The sequence below is a fragment of the Chiroxiphia lanceolata genome, chromosome 2 (assembly GCF_009829145.1).
Source record: "Chiroxiphia lanceolata isolate bChiLan1 chromosome 2, bChiLan1.pri, whole genome shotgun sequence".
Classification (NCBI taxonomy): domain Eukaryota; kingdom Metazoa; phylum Chordata; class Aves; order Passeriformes; family Pipridae; genus Chiroxiphia; species Chiroxiphia lanceolata.
This window is the reverse complement of record NC_045638.1, coordinates 63,744,457-63,765,009: the sequence shown is the minus strand read 5'-3', so window position 1 is coordinate 63,765,009 and position 20,553 is coordinate 63,744,457. Positions and strand designations below refer to the sequence as shown.

Below are 20,553 nucleotides of genomic sequence, written 5' to 3'. Positions count from 1 at the left end.
TGCTACAGTGCTGTAGCAGTGGTGATGTGTGTTTGCATGTAACTGGGGCATGGAAGCATCCTTCACTAATATTTTCTGTTCCTAGAAGGCCTTGCATAGAGAGAGTATTAATCAAATGGTCTCCTACAGGGGTGCCATTGCTGCAGGCTGGTCATTTAGGGTGGCCAACCAAAAACAAAACTGAGGCAAATGAAATCAAAAAGAACAAAGAAGTAGCTAGAGGCAGAAAAAAAATCTGTCAGTCCATTCTTTTGATATAGCTGTGCTTCAAGCATCAGTGTCTGCAAGAAGCTCCGAAGTAGCCCTAGGATGAAGCTCTGTAATTGGAGGCAAGCAAGGCACAGATGCTAGCTTTTATTAAATATCAATAGAATTTAACAGTGCCAACAGCCCAGTGATTAAGGAGAAGGAAGGATGGGAAGGAAATTCCTTCTTTGGGCTAATTTCATGCTTACTGTCCTTCAAACCTACTCATCAGATCTGTCATCATGCTCTGTGTCTTTGACAAAGTCAGGCTATCTATAAATACCTCGATAGCTCTGTGCACTTGAGTCACGTACGAATATCCTCTTGTTCGTGAGATGATGTAGGCTATGCTGCCTGGCTCCAAGCTGTTGTTACTGAAGGGTACAAGTCCCTTTTAAGTCCTGTGTAGTATCTGTCAGCCTTACATATACATATTTACTTCCCTGGGGTATCTCAAAAATCATTAGTCACTAATATTTAGGCAACTGTATCCTTCCCAAACTGGATTCCTTAAGTGGAAAGAGACATATATCAGGGATGCTTATAACTGTGGAGCAAAGTGTTCCTTTCTCATGCCTCCTCACATTGAAATGAAGACAGCTTATAGAAAGACACAAAAACATGGAGTCAGACTTCTCTCCTCACTAACGCCTTGTAGGTTTGCTTTTTATGAAAAGCAAGCAGTTATTTTAATTTAAAGAGGGACATTATTGAGTTCTGGTGGTTTGCTTTGACATGGCTTCCTCCAGCTGCAGAATGGACTTGTTAAGGTTCTTATCCATTGGGCAGATTTACTGATGCTCTTGGACTTCTCTATATTCTACTCAATGGGTACAAGTGAGGTTTAAAAATATCTTTAATCTGAGATCCAAACCCCCTGCTCCTTCACTGCATTCACTGGAACAAACCAAAGTAATTTAGAAATATCAGTTAGGTTATCTCTCTCTTCAGATTATTTGAATAGCACTGTATGACCTTTGTCTGAGGTCATACAGAAAGGAATTTTATATAAAGTTGTTTTACTTTGTCTAATACAGAGAATTGCAATATTGAATTGTAAAGCCTTGATGGTTTTGACTTGTGAATGCACCCACACAGTTTTTTTTTCTTCAGACTGACCGCGCACAAATTGCCTTTATGCTGAAGGATCCACCTCCCCAAAATGGCTACTCAAGAGTCATTACTGAAGGTAATCGTGAAGCTGAAAGGTGTTCAGTGCTAACAGTACACTCCCTCCCTCCTTTGCCTGCTCTCCAATCTCCCAAGCTGCCTACAGGAAATGCTAGCAATAGAGAGTGTCCCAGGAGAGTTGCTTTGCTTTGCAATGTTCATGCCAAAAGACAGCACTATTTTTGCCTGAAGTTCTCTTTTATGACATGTACAGATCAGCATAAAGTACTCTGCAAAATTAATTGAATTCTCCAATAATTGTTCTAAAGCCAAATACCATATAGAGCCCTAAGATATATATGCATTTTGAAATGTCTTTGTAGCCTGATTTGGGCCATTTACCTCATGAAATTTCAGCTAAAGGCTGAGTGCATTAATGAAACTGTGAGTCAATGTACATTTTTTTCTTTTCTACTTTTCTTTTTTTGATGTGGATGCTTTTGTTTTCTGCTACACTGAACATGTTTCTTAGGCTTACTTGATTTACCCACCTGTTGGTGACAATATGAGCAAGGATGGGCAAATAACATTGAATAGATAGGAAGAGAAAGAGAATTGTGTCAAAGAAGATTAGGGAGAAGTATACAGACACAGCAAATTCAGCCTGATGGTTGTAGGAGAATTAATAGAGCAAGGAAATAAAAGTTTAGATTTCTAAAGCTGTCTAAACTGGGGACAATATTCCTCTGCAGTGTACTACACTGGATCCTGCTGCCCAGGTTCTCTTATTCCCACATAGAAGGGCTCTGCTGTCAAGGATGTTGTGTCAAAATTAAGGAATTAATTCACCGCACTACCAGGTAGTATAAAAAATGGATATATCTCCTAGAACACACTGAAGGGTGCGACTGATCAAAACCAACTTGGATCAGTGAAGATACATTGAGGTAAACATTATTGACATATAACATTGGCATTCAGAGGATTGTAAGGTGTTTAGTACCTGTTGCTACAAAAAATCAAGAGACGCATTCTTTCAGAGATAAATTCTAGAGTGGATCTGAGATGTTAAACAAGTGATTTGGGGGAGCTAGGGGGGAGGATAATTTGTGGATAGAAAGAATTTTAGTGTGGAGCAGTCCTTGTTATAGTTATATAAAGCTCATTAAGGGCAGGAATTTGAATGTAAAGTACCAGGAGTTAGGGACTAAATTTACATTAATAAGTAATGGAATCCAATGGGGAAGGATCAACAGATCAAAGCAGATCATGTTGGCATTTGTGTCTGCCATACATGAAGTCTGGTGTTTTAGCTTTGCACTGGGTTTAGCATGATTTCCTTGACTGAACATCTTTGCTCTGTGTGTGGCTGAAAGCAGTGAAAAGAACAAGTCAGTGTTTCATATCCTTTTGTCTGTCATGACATGAAGACACATTTGATGCATACATGAAGTCACACTTTGTGTTTAGGTACCTGTTAAAGATATCAGCTTTGAGATGACTGAAACTACCCTGAGCTGAATCACATATTTTGCTTTCGAACAAAGCACTAGATAAAATCATTGTTTAATATTTAATAAATTCATAAAAATTAATAAATCTGTTGTTGATAGTGATAGAGTAGATTCTTCATATATCACAAGGTGTGTGTAATATTATAACTCCAACTTCAATGAATTTATTCCTAATTATACTTGAACAAATGAAAAGGCAGTCAAGTTCCATTTGAAGAGATGGTTCACCAGGGCTAAGACTTACACTATATATTCAAATTTCCCTTATGTGCCCATTCTACCCAAAACAAAGCAAGTATTGCATAAATGCAAACATTTATAGAATCATAGAATGGTTTGGATTAGAAGGGACCTTAAAGATCATCTAGTTCCAACTCCACTGCTGTAGGCAGGATGCCACAGTGACACAAAAGTATTTTATAAATGTAAACTTTAATTTGGGTTATGTTAATTTTTTTTTAATTTACCTATTTTAATCTAGTTGTATATATGCATTTACACTTTCAACACATTCTTTTAAATTAGTAATTAATTAAATTATTCGTTTGAAACAAGGACTGTGCTATGTGCTGTTGTTAGTACTAGTCATAGATGTAACTGAAGAGTAAGTGGTAAGATTATACGTTCATGCTTTTTATTTATTAATTTAGGAATTTTATTTTTCAATGCAGTATGTTTCTCACATATTTTGCATTCCAGATCTTCTTTTATTATGTCATTTCCCCCTTCTTTTCAAAGCACCGCTAATTCACCCCAGTGCAGCAATAATCAGTAACTTGGAAGGAGTTTAGAAGGAGAGGGAAAAAGAGAGCTGTTGAAGTAAATGAAGCATTACCCATGACTGCTGCATATACCAGTGTCTGTTCCTCCACTAGCATCATGTCCCCTCTTCTGATGATGATAACTCATTTCCCAGAGCATTCCATGCTCAAGGGCAATAGCTATCTTCACCACATAGAGAATTAGCACTGGCTGGCATAATTTTGGAAATACATAGCAATTACTTGTAGCAGAAACTCAGATCTCAGAATCCCTTAATGAAGAATGACAGCTGAGCTCAGAGACGGTGGCCCAGAGCTGCTAGGTTGCTGTTCTACACTGTTAGTTCACAGAATCCCCATGCAGATCATCTTCCCCTTTCTTTTTCTGTCTTTCTTCCTCCTTTCCACCTGTCTTTGTGATCTCATCAACTTAGCATCTCAGTTGTATTACCCTTCTTATTCTTTGCATTGCTTTTCCTTACGATTGCATTTGTCTCATTTTTTGCCCTAATTGTATCTAAAAAAAAGAAAATGTTTGAATGAACTACATTTTACAGTTGCCTTGCATAAGCATGCACTCTGCTTTTCTTTGGAGTTACTAGGGAGTTGCCTTTGGTTTATTTCATAGAATCGTAACCACAGAATGGCCTGGGTTGGAAGGCACCTTAAAGATCATGTAGTTCCAACCTCCTTACTGTGGATAGGATCACCTTTCACTAGACCAGCTCACTCAGAGGTCCGTATTTGACCCTCAATATTTGAAAATTAAAATTTATTTTACTTTGAAGGTCTTAAGAATGTATGAAAGCTATGTGTAGGTGTAAACTCCTATAACTAACCATGTATTTATGCTGCTGGGGGTAGCATAATACATAGACCTCCTTTGGGATTATACCATTTGTGATAAACCAAATAAAAAAGATAAGGTTAAAACTCACTTCTATATATATGAACTCTCTAATGGCATTTATTTTCAGACTGAATCACAGAAAATCTTAAGACTAAGCCTGATGCCTGTCTCTTTGTGTAAGTTTCATTTTTACATGCTATTATGAAGATACCTTTAACTGAAAAAAAATGCTTGAAGAAATGTCTGAGAAATACCATACATAAATAGCTACACTGTTTTCAATGGATGTTTGCTTGGCACTAGTGCTTTTCTTTCTAAAGGAATCTTGGAGACACTTGTGTTTGAAACACTTGTGATTAGAAATTATTTTATCATAAACATACCAGTGTCTCAGGCATAGAAATTTCATTCAGCTAGCGACACACTGCAGAATGGCTTGCACCTGGACTTCATGGCACTGGTCAGATCCCTCTGAATCTAGTGGTTCAGCTACTTTTCAGTCTACACTACTTTCCACTGATCAATACTTCCTCAGTTTGTCTATGAAGATATTATGGGAGACAGTCTTGAGAGCCTTACCAAAGTAGATATAAGCAACAGCCACTTCTCTCACTCCCGCCCAGCTGAACCAGTCTTTTTGTTGTGAAGGTTATAAGGTTGATCATCATTTGTAAATCCATGCTGACCAGTCCAGTCACTTTCTTTCCTTTAACATGTTTCGAAAAGGTTTCCAGGGCTATTTGCTCCACTGCATTCTCCAAGGCTTAGATGCAGCTGACTGAATTGTAGTTCTCTGGACCCTACTTGCCTTTCTTGAAGGTAGGGGTGACCTTTGCCTTCTTCAAACACCTAAGGAACCTCCACTGATCATCATGACCTTTCGAAAGTAATTGAGATTGTCATCATGATGACATCAGACAGTTTCCTCAGAATTTGTAGTAGGTGCATTCTACAAAGGCAAAGACCTCAGTGACTGGAGAAAAGGAAATATCACACCTATTTTTAAAAAGGGTTAAAAGGACACTGGGAATTACTGACCTCTCAACTTCACCTCAATATCTACTAAGATAATGGAAGACAATTTCCTGGAAGTTATAATTTCCAAAACATGGAAGTTATGTCAAAATAAGGAAGACAAGGAGGTCATTAGAAACAGCCAGTTTGGCTTCACCAAGGGCAAATTGTGCCTGACAAATATAATGGCCTTCTACGATGGAGTAACTGCATCTGTAGACAATGGATGTCATCTATAGATGTCATTTATCTAGACTTTTGTAAGGTCTTTGATATGGTCTCCCACAATATTCTTGCCACTAAACTGAAGATAAGGATTTAATGGATCAACTGTCATATGCATAAGGAATTACATGGACACTCATATGCAAAGAATTAAAATCATGGGCTCAATGTCCAGGTGGAAACCAGAAATTAATGGAGTCCCTCAAGGGTTTGTACTGGGACAAATGAAGTATAATATCTTCATCAATACAATCACACATTGCAGTCGAGTGCACCCTCAGCAAGTTTACAGATGACACTCAGCTGAGTGGTGCAGTTCATACATAAGGAACGTCATCCAGAGGTACCTTGACATTATTGAGGACTGGGTCCATGTGAACCTTGTGAAGCTCAACAAGGCCAAGTGAAGGGTCCTGCATCTGGGTCAGGGCAACCCCTAGTACCAGCACGAACTGAGGATGAATGGATTGAGAGAAGTCCTGAGGATAAGAATAGGTGAAAAAAAAATTGGTTTGAGCTGACAATGTTTGTTCACATCCCAGAAAGCTAACCTTATCCTGGGCTGCATCAAAAGAAATGTGGCCAGTAGGTTGAGGGAGGTGATTTTCCTCCTCTGTTCTGTTCTTGTGAGATCCCACCTGGAGTACTGCATCCAGCTCTGGAGTCCTCAGCAGAGGAAAAACACTCTTAGAGTAGGTCTAGAGGGAGGAGGGTAGATTTATATTAGCCAGAGGGAAGAAAATTTTATGAAGATCATGTCCCCAGTTCTGCAGAGCTGCATCCATCCTCAGGCATTCTAACCAGGTTGAGGTCTCAACTGAGCTGGAATAGTTACTCCACATTTGCTTGCTCCCATCTGTGCAAAATGCTGTCCCTTTGAGATCTACTCTAGATTCAGTACTTATGTTGAATGGTGTGTGAACTTCCCTAGTTGGGAGTCAGCTGGAGCAAGAGCTTGATACCCTTTGATCAAGTTGCTGAAAAGGTTCCAAGTTGCCTTCTAAGGATGGGTGTGAAATTACTAAAACTGAGTTGAATAAGTAAAGTGGCATGCTTTTTACTTCAACAGTGGTTCAAACACAGCTTAGTATAAGACCACTCGTTGTCTACCTACAACAGACTAATTGAAAAATGAAGAAGAGGAAAAGACAGGGTTGATCCATAGGAATTGTAGCTGCTTTAGAAGGGGTGATAGCATTACTTTAGCATTGCTAATCAAAAGTAGTTACATCATGATGCAAAAGCACTACTATCTACAATTTTCGTTAGTTTGGTTTGAATTTTGAAAACTTCTCGTCCTTTTATTTTGTGTTATCAGTTGTCTTACATGATAAGTACCTTCAATAAATCATTTAGAACAATTAGGCTGATTTTGAATGCTGTTAAATAATGCTTATTTGGTGTTCTCTCTTTACACTTGTGCTCTACCAGCATTTTAATGTTTATGGAGCAAATGAAGAATTTCAAAACAGTGCCAGAGGGGCACTGTGCTAATTCTTTGAGAGAGAAAATGCTTACAATTTTAGTATGCCTTAAGCACCACTGGTTTATGATGAGGTCTTTGCAGAAGTGTAATAAAGATGATGGCTTAGTTAAAATACTATCAATATACTTGGTTAGAAAATGAAAACCCCAGTCTTTCATGCATTGTGTTTAAACGAGTGAATCTTCTTATTCTTCCTTTAAATAATTACAATGTATACATGGGTACTCTGTTATGATGATTTTATTTTTGGTGTAATTGTATTTAAATATAAAAAATATGTTTGGCATTAAGAGCCATCTCTCTCTGAAAGAGTTCTGTTCTTAAAAGAGAGTGAATATACTTTGGAATGAACAAATACCATTGCAGATATCTTTTTTTAATTCAAGTGTAATTACAAATGCCTATGAACTAAAATGTATAAAAGTACGTCCTACTAAATAGCTTCATTCTTTTACAATGGAGTTAATAATACTCTAAGATGAATATACTATTGGAAAAATAGTCGGATAAGTAATTTATAAGTAATTGTTGCAGGTTTTGTGTTCCATCGCATGTTCTTTGCCTATGTTTCAGAAAAGGGTGCTAATGGCATGTGGCACTAATATGGAGAAGGGACTATATAATTTACTTTCCAGTGAGCACTTTTAGCTGCAATAGACCATTTGAAATGTATGCAAGTAGTAACTGAAAAGGGGATACAAGGACTTATTTGACTGTCCAGGAAAGAGGAGTTTGATTATCTTCTTGAGGATCTCTCATCATGTGTGTAAAATATGGATGTAAAGTAATTTGATCAAAGCTGAGCAACGACATGCCAGCAGCACTGTGACAGGGGCTTTAGATATAGCAGTATGTTATGTATCATCACTTTTTCTTTCCGTTAAAACCTAATGGGATGGTATAGCTTTGGATCCCTGCTGATAAGCCCCTGTACGCATCCTGTGTGACAATGTGTATTTTGAGTATGCTATCCTCCTGTACTATATAAATAAATATTTTCTAGGCAGACATGAGTGTCCTAATTTTTAAAGTTTCACTTTCCAACAAGAACATTTTTTCAGGACGTAGAATCCACAGTTTCCAATAGAGATGATATGGTGAATGGTGACATTTTTCTCAACTCTGGTAAATTCAATACAGTAAAATGCAGCTATATTGATTTGAATGCTTTAAAAAAACCCCCACTCTTGATATAACTAAAATATTCCTGTAGATAGTTATAGATTCTGTCATGGCTCCCTACAATATTTTTAAAGTCACTTATGTAGCCAGTTACGAGTTGTCTGTATCCTGATGTTTTCCACAGATGATGTTGGCTCACAGTAATCCATTTATAAGTGTACTGAGCCTTCAGTTCAGTGTTATGTTGCTAACAGTTCCACTGGTTCCTCCTAATGTTATCATCTTCCTGACTTTTCTGGTGCCATACGTTTGACCTCCTATTGATTGGGAATGATTCTGCTCTCATGAGGCAACAGCTACTGTTGTTCTCTGGATATTTTCAGGTCGAGTGTTTTTCCACATGACAGTGGACAATATTTTCCTGTAGCAAGATAATTTTTTTTCTCCTCTTATTCAAGGGCTTTGTAAGCCGGAATGACAAAATTAACATCTGAAGAGCTGGGGTTCTTTTTTCAGTGTCTCATTAATCTTGTGAGATAAATGATTGGCGGATTCTGAAGACAGAGTATGTTAAAACAGAGACAGTTATAATATGACATTAATACAAAATGTAATAAGAATTTATTTTTTTTAAACATATATGCAAGTGCCATACTGAAGAAGGTAAGTACCGTTAGGTTCATTTTACATGCAGAGAAACAGATCAGACAAGTAGTGGGACTGCCCAATTTTGTACATGAGATGGTAAGGAGTCAAATTCACTTTCCTAATTTTTCATGAGAAAGATAACTTGATGCTTAGCCAGCTCTGCCACAGAATCACAGAATTTCTGAGGTGGGAAGGGACCTCTGGAGTTCAGATAGTCCATCCCTGTGCTCAAACTGGGTCAGCTGCAGCAGTTTGCCCAGGAAGTTTAAACTCACTAGCCATTCTTTGAGACTAGTGTGATCTTCCTGCCTGGAATTCAGTACTTCGAAAGATTAGACTCCACTGTTAGCAATAATTTATACTATGCCACCTCTTCCTATTGCAAATAGATATGGCTAGTTTTAATATTTCTTCAGTGTTTGTCATCTAGGAAAACTCAATGAGCACAGAGTAACAATCAATTAGAAGTAAATAGGTATCTCTGACAGTTTAAAGGAGTCCCAAAGAGGATGACAAGAGATTGGTACAAGACAATAAATAATTTATAGCTGGAGAAAATTAATCAAGAACCCCCAATTCCCTCTGTCCCCACACGCAGGTGCTCAATTACAGTACCTCTAAGAAGAGGCAGGAGACCAATAATCAAGCATCTGTGACATAAATGAATTTAACTATTAGGGAAGAAAGACTTGAAGCATATAAACACAGTGCAGTAACCAAACCAAATTATAACAGGATGTACATTTGCTTTGTATAATGCCTTTCATTATACTATTTCCCAGAACTATTCTCATATTTAAATAATATAAATGTTATAGAGTATAAGTGAAATACAGTAGCAATAGAGAGATTTTCTAATGGAGGCAGAGAATGCAATCATAAGCTATTTCAAAAAGTGAAAAAAATTAGAAATTCAGAGAAAGATGACCATGAGACTCAGTTTGAGAAACCTGGTCTACTGGGGACTGATGGGCTCCATTTGTCAGAGAAGAGGATCTTCAGGCATAAACTTGGCAAGTGGGTGAAGAGGGCTTTAAATGAAAGTTGCCATGGGATAGGAACATCAAACTCTTCCACTTATACCAGTCTGGTGACAGGCCAGCAAAAGATACCCAGAGCCTGGAGAGGGATCACAGGTCAGCAGAGCACATGAAGAGCAGCAAAAAGGAATTCCAGCCATTCCAGCTAGCAAGTCAAGCTTCATCAGAACCCAATTTAAAAGCCTCTAAGCAAACACATGCAGCACAGGGAATAAACAAGAGAAGTCAGGGAACATGTACACACCTTCAGGGCATGGTGGGATGGCTCCTATAACCTGAATTTTGGAATGGAAAGATACAGGCTCTTTAGGAAGACCAGGCAGGGGAGACAAGGTGGGGGTGTTGCTTTCTATGTCAATAGAAAATAGGCAGGGACAGGTGACATCACAGTGGGGGTCTGCTACAGACTGCCCTAGAAGGAAGACTGAGTGGATGAGGGCCTTTACAGACAGGCATGAGCAGCCACATGTTCACAAGTCCTGGTCCTCATGGAGGTCTTCAACCATGTCTGTTGAAGGGACAACACAAGAGGGCATATGTAATCCAGGAGGTTCCTGGAATGCATTGATGATAGCTGCTACTCCAAAAATGATAACTTCCTTCTCCAAGTGACAGAGGATCCATTAAGGAGAGGTGCTATGCTGGACCTTATTCTAACCAACAAGGAGGTGCTGGTGGGGAATGTGAAGCTCAAGGGCAGCCTGGGCTGCCGTGACCATGAAGTGGTGGAGTTTGAGATCCTTTGGGCAGCGAGGAGGGTACACAGCAAGCTCACTACCTTGGACTTCAGAAGAGCAGACTTTGGCCTCCCCAGGTATCTGCTTGATCTACCATGGGATAAAGCCCTGGAGGAATCAGAGGCCTGAGAAAACTGGTTAATATTCAGGGGTCACCTCTTCCAAGCTCAGGAGAGATGCATTCCAACAATAAGAAAGCTGGGCAAAACTACCAGGAGGCCTGCATGGATGAACATGGACCTGTTAGAGCGGGTCCAGAGGATGGCCACTAAGCTGATCACAGAGCTTGAGCACCTCTCCTACGAAGACAGTTTGAAAAAGTTGCTTGTTCAGCCTGGAGAAGAGGTAGATCCTGGGAGACTTTATAGGAGCCTTCCAAGTACTTAAAGGGATCCTACAAGAAATCCAGAGAGGAACTTTTTACAAAGGTAGTAGAAGCATGGATGGAGAAGAGTAAAAACAAAAACAATGACAGTGATTGTTCAGTAGAGGGAACAGGAAGAGGAGTAAATAGATATGTGAGATCCCCAAAGAATTTTGGAAATAGTTACCTGTCTCAATACAGGTTTTCTTCATTTTGATGCCTGCATAATGCAGATGAAATAAATGAATTGAATTAACAGACCTATCCCAGTTTAAAGCACAGAAGGGACTCAACAGTACAGTTCAAAATGGTTCCTAAAATGACTGTTGATCCTTATACAGGTAGGAATAGTCCTTTCTATTCCATTTTTACCTCTTCTGTTTTATAAAGCAGTAGTGCGTGAATCCACCTGGAACATTGCTTGTGAGTTTTGAGACTCCCAGGGCTAATTCAGTGGTTGCTCATCTGATTGCTTCAATATTAAACACACAGTTTGGCTGCTGCTACTGCTATAGAAGATCATTTCTGTTTGACTCCTGACAAATGAGGTAGGTAATAGAGTATGTAACATAGTTGTATTTACTCAACTATTTTGATTTTTTTCTTTACAATTGATTAAGGAATAAGTTAGTCATAACTATTTTTTTTAATGTATCTTACCTTTATATAGACATATATATATGTAATGAAATTCAAAGCTTATTTTCTAATTTTTTTAAATGATGCTGCTTATGATTCTTTTCAATATTATTTAAAAATATTTCAATATTCTTTAAAAACATTCCATCAGATTTAGTGATCTGTCATTTTACTTTGCATTGGTATTTCTCTGTCCAAAATAGTTTTTCCTACTCTTCCCTTTTTTAACTTAGTAATCACATGGAGGTGGACAATTCCCTTGTCTGGTAAGATTTAATTCTTTTTCATTTCTTTCTAAGGATACTAGAATGAATCATCCTTCTCTCTTCTCATTATACTTATAAAACTATTATTTTCTTTTTACACAAAATGGGGCCTTAGTTGTCATCAAAACCTTACTATTGTACTGATGTATTTAAGAAATTTGTTTCTACACTATTCAGTTCCTGAGTCTAACTAACAGATTAATTTGAATGAAAAAGGGTTATGATCTGTAGCTGATGAAGTTACAAGACCCAATACTTTATTGTTTGACACAAATGATAGTCAAATAAAAACTATACAGAAAAGGGATAAACTAATATCAGAACTGATTTTTTTGGGGAATGCAAGTGAGCACTCGGGATGAGATTCAGCAGTCATAGGTCTCCTACGTTAGTAGATTTCATGTCTGCAGGTAGATTCTAGATGGCTAACAGTATTTTATTAAATGCACTTTCACTGAGCTTGTGATTATTTTGTAAAGGTATTTTTAAATATATTTTATGTGTAATAGGAACTTCAGAATGTTACTTAACAGCCTCCACACCTCCTTTACCCTTTTACTTTTCCAGGATAATTATTTTTTACCTGGTTTTGTAATGTCAATAATGTTTCTTTTTCTGAATGATACATAACTGTCATAATTCATAATGTGAATCTACTTTATTGCATTTGTTTCATTTAAATTATATTTTTAAATTTTTTAATCCTTTCTGTTTCTCTGTGTAAATTTGCTATACATTGAAAAATATGTAATTTCACAGTGAAACCGTTTTTATCCAGTTAACTGTAGATCAATTTTGCTGATTTCAGTTAAATAAAAATAATAATTTTATCTAGCTTTTTCAAGCAATATTTCAATGCCACTCGAATATGAAATTAAGAACTGAGTGTTGCTTATATGTAGATTCTAAATGGCTGTTTAGCTACAGATTTTTTTGCCCATGAGAACCTTTCAAAATGGGTCCTCAAAGGTCAGTTTCAAGGATTCTAGGGACCCAAAACAAGACTCAGGAAGTCTCAAAAAATATGTGTATGGTTTTACGTGTGGGTCCAGGCCCTTCACCAAATACACATGGTTCCATTTTTTGAGTGATTCTGAAAAGCAGTAGAAGTGTTCTTGACATTTCATTCCTCTTCTTGCAGCAGTCATGGGCCTGGGGATGATGCGGCCCTGAATTTGTCAATTTCAAGTCTGTTTTATATGTATATTCCAAAAGGTTCTTGGGGTGATGCCTTATGGTGAATATGGGGCAGATAAGTCTGTTTGGGCTATTTTGTACAGCTGAATACCATATGCTGCAGGTGGCTTTGATGCATATGGAACTGATCAATAGGGACTTTAGGACTCATTTTAAGTCATATAGAGTGTAATGGATTTAAACTGTATGGGCTGCTTGCCAAGGAACATGCATTATCCTTCCTGTGAACCTGCTCTCTGCTGAGCAGTGCAAATGTACACTACTGCCAGGATTACTATGTAAAGAAATCTTTGCTTAGTATCTGACTATATGTAAAAATATTTAAAATTCAGTGTTCATGTCCAGCCTGAAATGTCCTTATTATTACAATTTCTTCTTTTTGTGCATACCCAGAACTGCTCAGGCTAAGATCATCCACCTACACCTTATTGGGATCTAGAATGTAGGAACTCAATGAAGTTGAATTAAACATATAATAAAATGCTGCTGAATCTGCTTTCTTTTTAAAATCTGACTGGAATAATTTTTTCCTTCCCGCCTCACTTTTCCCTCTAGTAGGTAGGGCAATCACTGAAAAAATAGAGGATCACAGTCTTTCTGATTTTTCTAAAATAAAGGAGATGAAACCCAGTATTGCCACTTGCTGGGAGTGTCACTTAAAAACTCAGTTTACAGAGTGTGCAGCAAAGGGTGAATCAGGTGGAGTTGTATGGAGATATAGACCCATGATCCTGTTGATGCAGTCCTGTTGACTGCAGAACTGCAGGAGATGTGCAGGATCAGGAAAAGCACTCTAAGGAAGAATAGCTCCACAGTACAGTTGTTGAACTAGTCCCCTACCAGGGGATCATAACTGATTATTTTCTACCAGCTTTTGTTTATGTGTGGATGTTGTGGTTTAAGCCCAGCTGGCAACTAAGCCCTACAGTGCCACTCACTCACTCCCCTGCCAGTAGGATCAAGGAGAGAATTGGAAGGGTAAAATCTAGAATACTTGTGGGTTGATATAAAGACAGTTTAATTGGGAAAGCAAAAGCCATGCATGCAAGCAAAGCAAAACAAGGAATTAATTTACTTCTTTCCATGGGCAGGCAGGTGTTCAGCCATCTCCAGGACAGTAGGGCCCATCATGCACAATGCTGACTTGGGAAGACAAGTGCCATCAATCTAAACATCCCATCCATCTTCCTTCTTCCCTCAGCTTTAAATACTGAACATGATATCATATGGTGTAGAATATCCCTTTGGTCATCTGAGGTTATCTGTCTCTTCCCAGCTTCCCATGCACCTCCAACTTCCTTGCCAGCATGGTAGTACAAAAAGTGGAAAAGGCCTTGGCTCTGTGTAAGCGTTGCTTAGAGATAACAAAAACATCTCTATTATCCTTACCGTGTTCAGCACAAATCCAAAACAGAGCCCCATACTAACCACTGTAAAAAAAATTACCTCAGCCAAAACCAGCATAATCGAATAGTCATCAGGCAAACCCACAAACAATTCTGAATGAAGAAAAGAGAATTCGTTGGGGTAGGAGGGTTTAACCATATGTTTTTCTCATGAAAAGCACAATTCATTCTTCCAAAATGTAAATGTACCTTAAACGCTATCCAGGATATCTCATTCTTTGAAAAAGCAATTATTGCAGTCTAGATCCAGGAATGAATTTCAGACATGAATCCAAAATGAAGAATGATGCCTAGGTTTTTGGGACTCAAGTTCCAGACACAGCATTGAATTCCAGGCAAGTTTAATGATCAACACTTCCTCAGGTCTTATTTTTGGCTTCTTTTTCATCATATAGGTTTATTTTTATTACCCTTCTGAGATGATCTTCATGCCTTGTACATAGGTTGTATGTGCTTAGCTCTGAGATTTTTATTTCATTCTGGGAACCATGTATACAATTAAATGTTACAGTGTATCTACATTAGATAGGGACTTAAGTCTGTTATTGCATCAGGTCGTCAATAACATGGGTTGTGACACAAAAGAAGAGTTATAGAAGAAACTGTCCACACTATTATGTGGAGGTAGACAATGTCCCTTTTTTTTGTGAGGGTGATTCATAATATCTAGGTTGGTGTTTTAAAGCTATTGAATTACAGTTTGACTCATTTGCTTGATAGAATATACGTTTCTCATCTGATTAGGACACAGATTCTATTCTGAGAGCTATTCTGTCACCTCTTCAACATTTCTTATCAGCTAATACATTTTATTTATTGATTATATTGTGTGATTCAACAATACATATCCATAATTTTCCGATAGAAATTCTAGAATTAGTAACAGGTGTAGTTTTTTCCATTTACTTGGTATCTTTGAGTTGTCCCATGTTATCAATTTTTGTTTTATACCACCACGAAATAGTAAAAATTTTCTTTCTCTGGTGGATAATTTCTATATTTTTCTTTTTTCTTAGCCTACAATCAGATCGTGGATATTATGCCAGAGTTTCTTTTGCGCTTGATTTAGTATCTGGAAAAAGAGCTTACAAAAGTGATAGGACCCCAGGCAGCCAAGGCCACAGAGTAGAACTGGTCCATTCTGTCTATAGAGCAAACTAAAACAAAGCATAGTCAATCTTTTTACCTTTCAGCCTTTAAAGTTGTGTTTTGTAAGAATTATAAGAAACAAAAAATGCCAAAATGAAATCACACTAGAAAACGAGGTCTTGCTTTTCAGCCAGCAACACTTGAGCAATTTCTATACAGTATGGATACTACTTGTTCGCCTCCACTTTAAGTTTGTTCCTTATTTTTCTTTTAAGTCTCTTGGCTGTATTCATATTTAAAATCCTAAATTTTCTGTGCCTTTCTCTGCCTGAGTCACTGTTGTATTGGGTTTGCATGGCCAGGTTTTGGTAGCTGGGGGGCTACAAGGTTGGCTTCTGTGAGAAGTTACCAGAAGGTTCCCCCACGGCTGGTAGAGCCAATGCCAGCCAGCTCCAGGATGGACCCACTGCTGACCAAGGCCAAGCCAGTCAGGAATGATGGTAACATTTCTGTGATAACATATTTAAGAAGGGAAAACCCCCATTATTGCGCAAAAGTAATCGCAACCAGAAAAGAGCAGAGTGAGAATGTGCAAAAGGAACAACTATGTATATACCAAGGTCAGTGGAGAAGGAAGGCTAGGAGATGCTTCACGTGCTGGAGCTGAGGTTCCCCTGCAGCCTCTGGAGCAGACCATGGTGAGCCAACTGTGGCCCTGCAGTTCATGAAGGTCAACAGGAGTGCAGAGATCCACCTGCAGCCATGGAGGAGACCCACGCTGGAGCTGGTGGATGCCCAGAAGGAGGCTATGAACATATGGGAAGCCTGTGCTGGAGCAGGCTCCTGGCAGGGACCTGCTGAGCCATGGAGAGAGAAGCCCATGCTGGAACAGGTTTCTGTAAGACCCAAAGCCCAACTGCTTAACTGGGAGTATTTCTTTTAAAATGTATTCAAGACTCCAAAACTTCATCCACTGAAACTGCAGAGCTTTTGGTTCTTTAATACCTAGAGATAGCATAAAGAGAGAACACTGCACACATTTCCTCAGGAGATACTTTTACGGTTAACTTTAGGGAGAAAATAAGAGATCTTGGCAGAAGTTTAAAAGGGGTACAATCAAGGTAGAGCATTCCATGAAGCACTGACACAGGACTCGCCAACGCACACAACTTAGTGAAATCCAACCCACTGGTTTTAAGTTAGCCAAAATATTAAGTAAGAAAAGAGATTAAAAGAATAAATAAAGAAAAGAGATTAAGAGAAGAAAAAGGAGTAAAGAAAGAGAAGAAGAGAGATGGATAAGACAGGAGAATAAGAGAAAAATAGACTATTAAATAGCTACCACCAAGTAGTTCAGCTTCACATGGTGGAGGCTGGTCCCAGGAGAGTAAAAACAAATAGAGCCCCTGTGTTCCTGTATTTATGTGCTTTGGCTACCTGTGGTCACTCTTCCCAGGTGGGATTTCTGGCTCACTGACCATGCAGTGCCTCCGGGCCAGAGGGAGGGATGGTGTAGCCAAGCAGAGGCTGAGTTGGGTGTTCCAGGGAGCATGGTCTGGGAGGGGTCCCTTGACAGACAGCTGCTACTGCAGAGCCTGCCAAGTGGGCTCGGGGCTGCCATATGGGATACAGCCTGGCCCTTCCACATTCACGCACACTTGAGCTGGTTCTGATGCAATAATTAAATACTGTTCCAGTATCTCACAGTTTCCTGGTAGGACTTGTGGACTGGTAGGACTAGCTGCTCCATGCTGGAGCAGCCTGTGCCTGAAGGACTGCACGCTGTGGAAAAGCAACCCACCTTGGAGCAGTTCATGGAGAACTGTTGCCCATGGGATGGACTCATATTGTAGAAGTTCATGGAGGACTGTTTCTTGTGGGAAGGACCCCATGCTGGAGCAGGGGAAGGACTTTTCTTCCAGAGCAGTACCAGGAACAATCTGTAATGAACTGATGGTAACTCCCATTCTCCATCTCCCTGCACTACTGTGGGTAGGGGATGTTGACTTGGGAAGAAGGGAAAGGTGGGGGGAAGATATTTTTGAGATTTATTTTACTTCTCAATATCCTGCTCTGATTTTTTTAATAATAAATTCAATTCCCAGTTTGAATCTCTTTTGCCTGTGATGATATTTGGTGAGTGATCTCTCTCTGCCCTTAACTCATGAACCTTTGTTATATTTTTTCTCCCCAGTCCAGCTGAGAAGGGGAGTGATAGAGCAGCTTTGGTGGGTGTCTGGCATCCAACCAGGATCAACCCACTACAACTGTGTATTTCATATTTTTCTTCCAGTGGAGCTTGCTCAGTTGTTCGTGAGAAAAGGCCAAGTCTTCTGGGGCAGGAGTCAATCTAGTCCAGAGTAAACCAGGCATTATAAGGCACAAAGGAAAACTTCTTCCCTTATCCCCAGTACTTTAAGTTTTAAAAAGTGTCATAATGCCTATACAGCAATTTACAGCAAATTACTAACATAAATATTCTTTTTGTAACAACTCACCAACTCACACACATCTACAAATCTAATAGATGATCATTTGCTTGAATTCTGATAATTAGTGGAAAATAACTTATACTAAATTCGTCCTATGGCATGCACAATTTTCGTTTTCCTTTTTTTTTTTTTTTTTTTTTAGCCAGAAAATACTGAAAAAGGAATTTCTATAGGTAGAAAGAATTCCACTCTCAAAAATATTTGGTTTTCATTTGTTTTGCCTTTTTTTTTTTTTTAATCTGGATAAGCTGCATTATGTAGGAACATTCCTTTTTGTTTGACAAAACTTTGTAATTGTATACTCATGTCTATTGTCACAATAGCAAGTGTATGTTGTAGCTATTCTATATATAGTATCAGTATTCAGTAGTGTGGTCCAGTATTTTCAAAATGAGTAGCTATTTGGATATCACAGACCTTCTGCTTTCCTACTTAAGAAAATGAAAACTGAATTTTTAAAATGACTTGACTCCAGTGCTCTCAAAAATGATATTTCCTTAAATTATGTCATCTAAAGAGCAATGTCCCTTAGCAGAAATAGAAACTTTTGAAAGTCTTAGACATGTTGACCAAACCATGGAGTAAGGGACAAATTTAAAAATTTAATTTTTTTTGCCTCAACTGGTTACAGAAGCAATTTTCTGCCCCTTTTTCTTTTTTTTTTCTGTGTCCTTTTGTTTATGAATGTATCTTGTACTAGCGCAAGTGTAACACCAAGAGGGTATTCTGGCTACAATCTGGCCACAGAGACCTAGCCATGGCACAGCGTTGATACAAAGCTAATAGGCATGATCACCTATATTGAAGAAAAATGGCTAGACATAGATTTGTAGTGGAAAAGACTGAATAATGTGCTCTGCTCTGTGATCTTTCTCGGGAAAGCAGGATACCTGTTAATCAGAGCACTGTAACCCAGTTTCTGTTGTATACTTACTTATAGACTCCTCCAGCATCAGCAAGAATAGCTGAATAGCATTTATGGGTTTCTCACCCTGTTACTTCTCCTAGCACTCATTTCTTCTTATCACCAGGTTCTATGTGTCCTGACCTGTCTATAATGCAGATAAATAAATTATCCTTACCTATGGTATACTGTAGCTGTTCAAGGAGATACATTTTCTGCCATCAAGACAGCATCCTCCTTGGATGTAACATACACACAGTAATCTTGCAGCATAAAGCTACAGATGTTTTACAGAAACTATGGAGCTGCATTAATTTTTCCTCCTTCTAAATCGGATAACACCTCACCAGGGAAGTCATTATCATTGAGGGACTGCTCTAAAACCAAGTTTTATTACCTCACCTTGCTGATTCACTCCATCTCTGCCATCAATATGGTGGATCAGTGATGTTTTGTCCAGTTTTTTGATTCCTGATGGTATGATTGAAACTCAAAATTTGTTTTGAGAAGGAGAAAAGCAAACAAAATTTTACTGAGTTTTGGGAAAGGCTAGATTCCAAAATGTTGGAGTTTTATGAAAGTTTTTTTTTCTTGAAGTATGGATAGGCAAGATGTCAAAATATGCTCCAGAGCATCCTACATTTGTGCAAATAAAAATATGAGGATCTTGACATGAATTACAAAGTAGGGATTTTAGAATTTGAACACACATCCAGCTTTACAGATGGACTCCAAAGTATGATGGGACTAGCTCAAATCCCCAGGATATATTGTATGAACTTTGCAAGGAGAACTACTCCCAGATCTGGATTTGAGTTTAGCAGGTGGAGAGCATCTGTATTTTGAAATCCCATTACCATGAGTGTACAGGGTGCGTGTGAGACTGGAATGCTTGATGAGTGTTGCTATCACCCTGAAACAAAATATATTTTATAAACCTGTGTGCTCAAAGGAAAACTTGGCAGGTGGCACCCTAATGGGAGTTTGAACTCGTACAAATTTGCCACCTCTAACTTCCACACTGTTTGCAAAAACAAATTGACAGACATGACTGGCTTTTCTTGACATAGTTTTAAAGCAGGGCATTGTTTCAGAGTGCATTAGCATACACATACAATGGCAAGACAAGCTTGATTTAAAGTTTTTTTTGTTTCTAGGTTTTCGGGTTTTGTTTGTGTGATATTTTTTCTGCGTTTCTTTTTGTCACTGATGGAGCAGAACCTGCTCCTGCTCATCATTCTTTTTTAATCTAGCCCAGGGATGAAACACACAACTGGGGCAAGCTTGGCAGTTGAAGGATCCAGATGCTAAACTCCAGGATTAATTTCTCTAGCAGAGGCAACTGGGAGTCAGATCTTTTCCTTTTCCTAGCAGCTTGGTTTAACCCCCAGCAATCCAAAAGGCTCATTTTTGTGTTAACAAGGAGTTTAGTTCTCCTGGAAG

The 20,553-nt window shown here is 38.5% G+C and overlaps 2 long non-coding RNA genes across 2 annotated transcripts in view; one reads left to right on the top strand and one right to left on the bottom strand.

The window, feature by feature from the left end:
* Positions 1–14,389, bottom strand: part of LOC116783266 — a 46,121-nt gene extending 31,732 nt beyond the window's left edge. The window contains exon 1 of the long non-coding RNA XR_004355586.1: positions 14,295–14,389. This is a non-coding gene — a long non-coding RNA (uncharacterized LOC116783266). The remainder of the gene's footprint in view (positions 1–14,294) is intronic.
* LOC116783267 lies at positions 1,364–12,070 on the top strand. The gene is made up of 3 exons (XR_004355592.1): positions 1,364–1,435; positions 11,610–11,665; positions 11,990–12,070. It is a non-coding gene; the product is annotated as an uncharacterized LOC116783267 (long non-coding RNA).
* Positions 14,390–20,553: the final 6,164 nt, after the last annotated feature.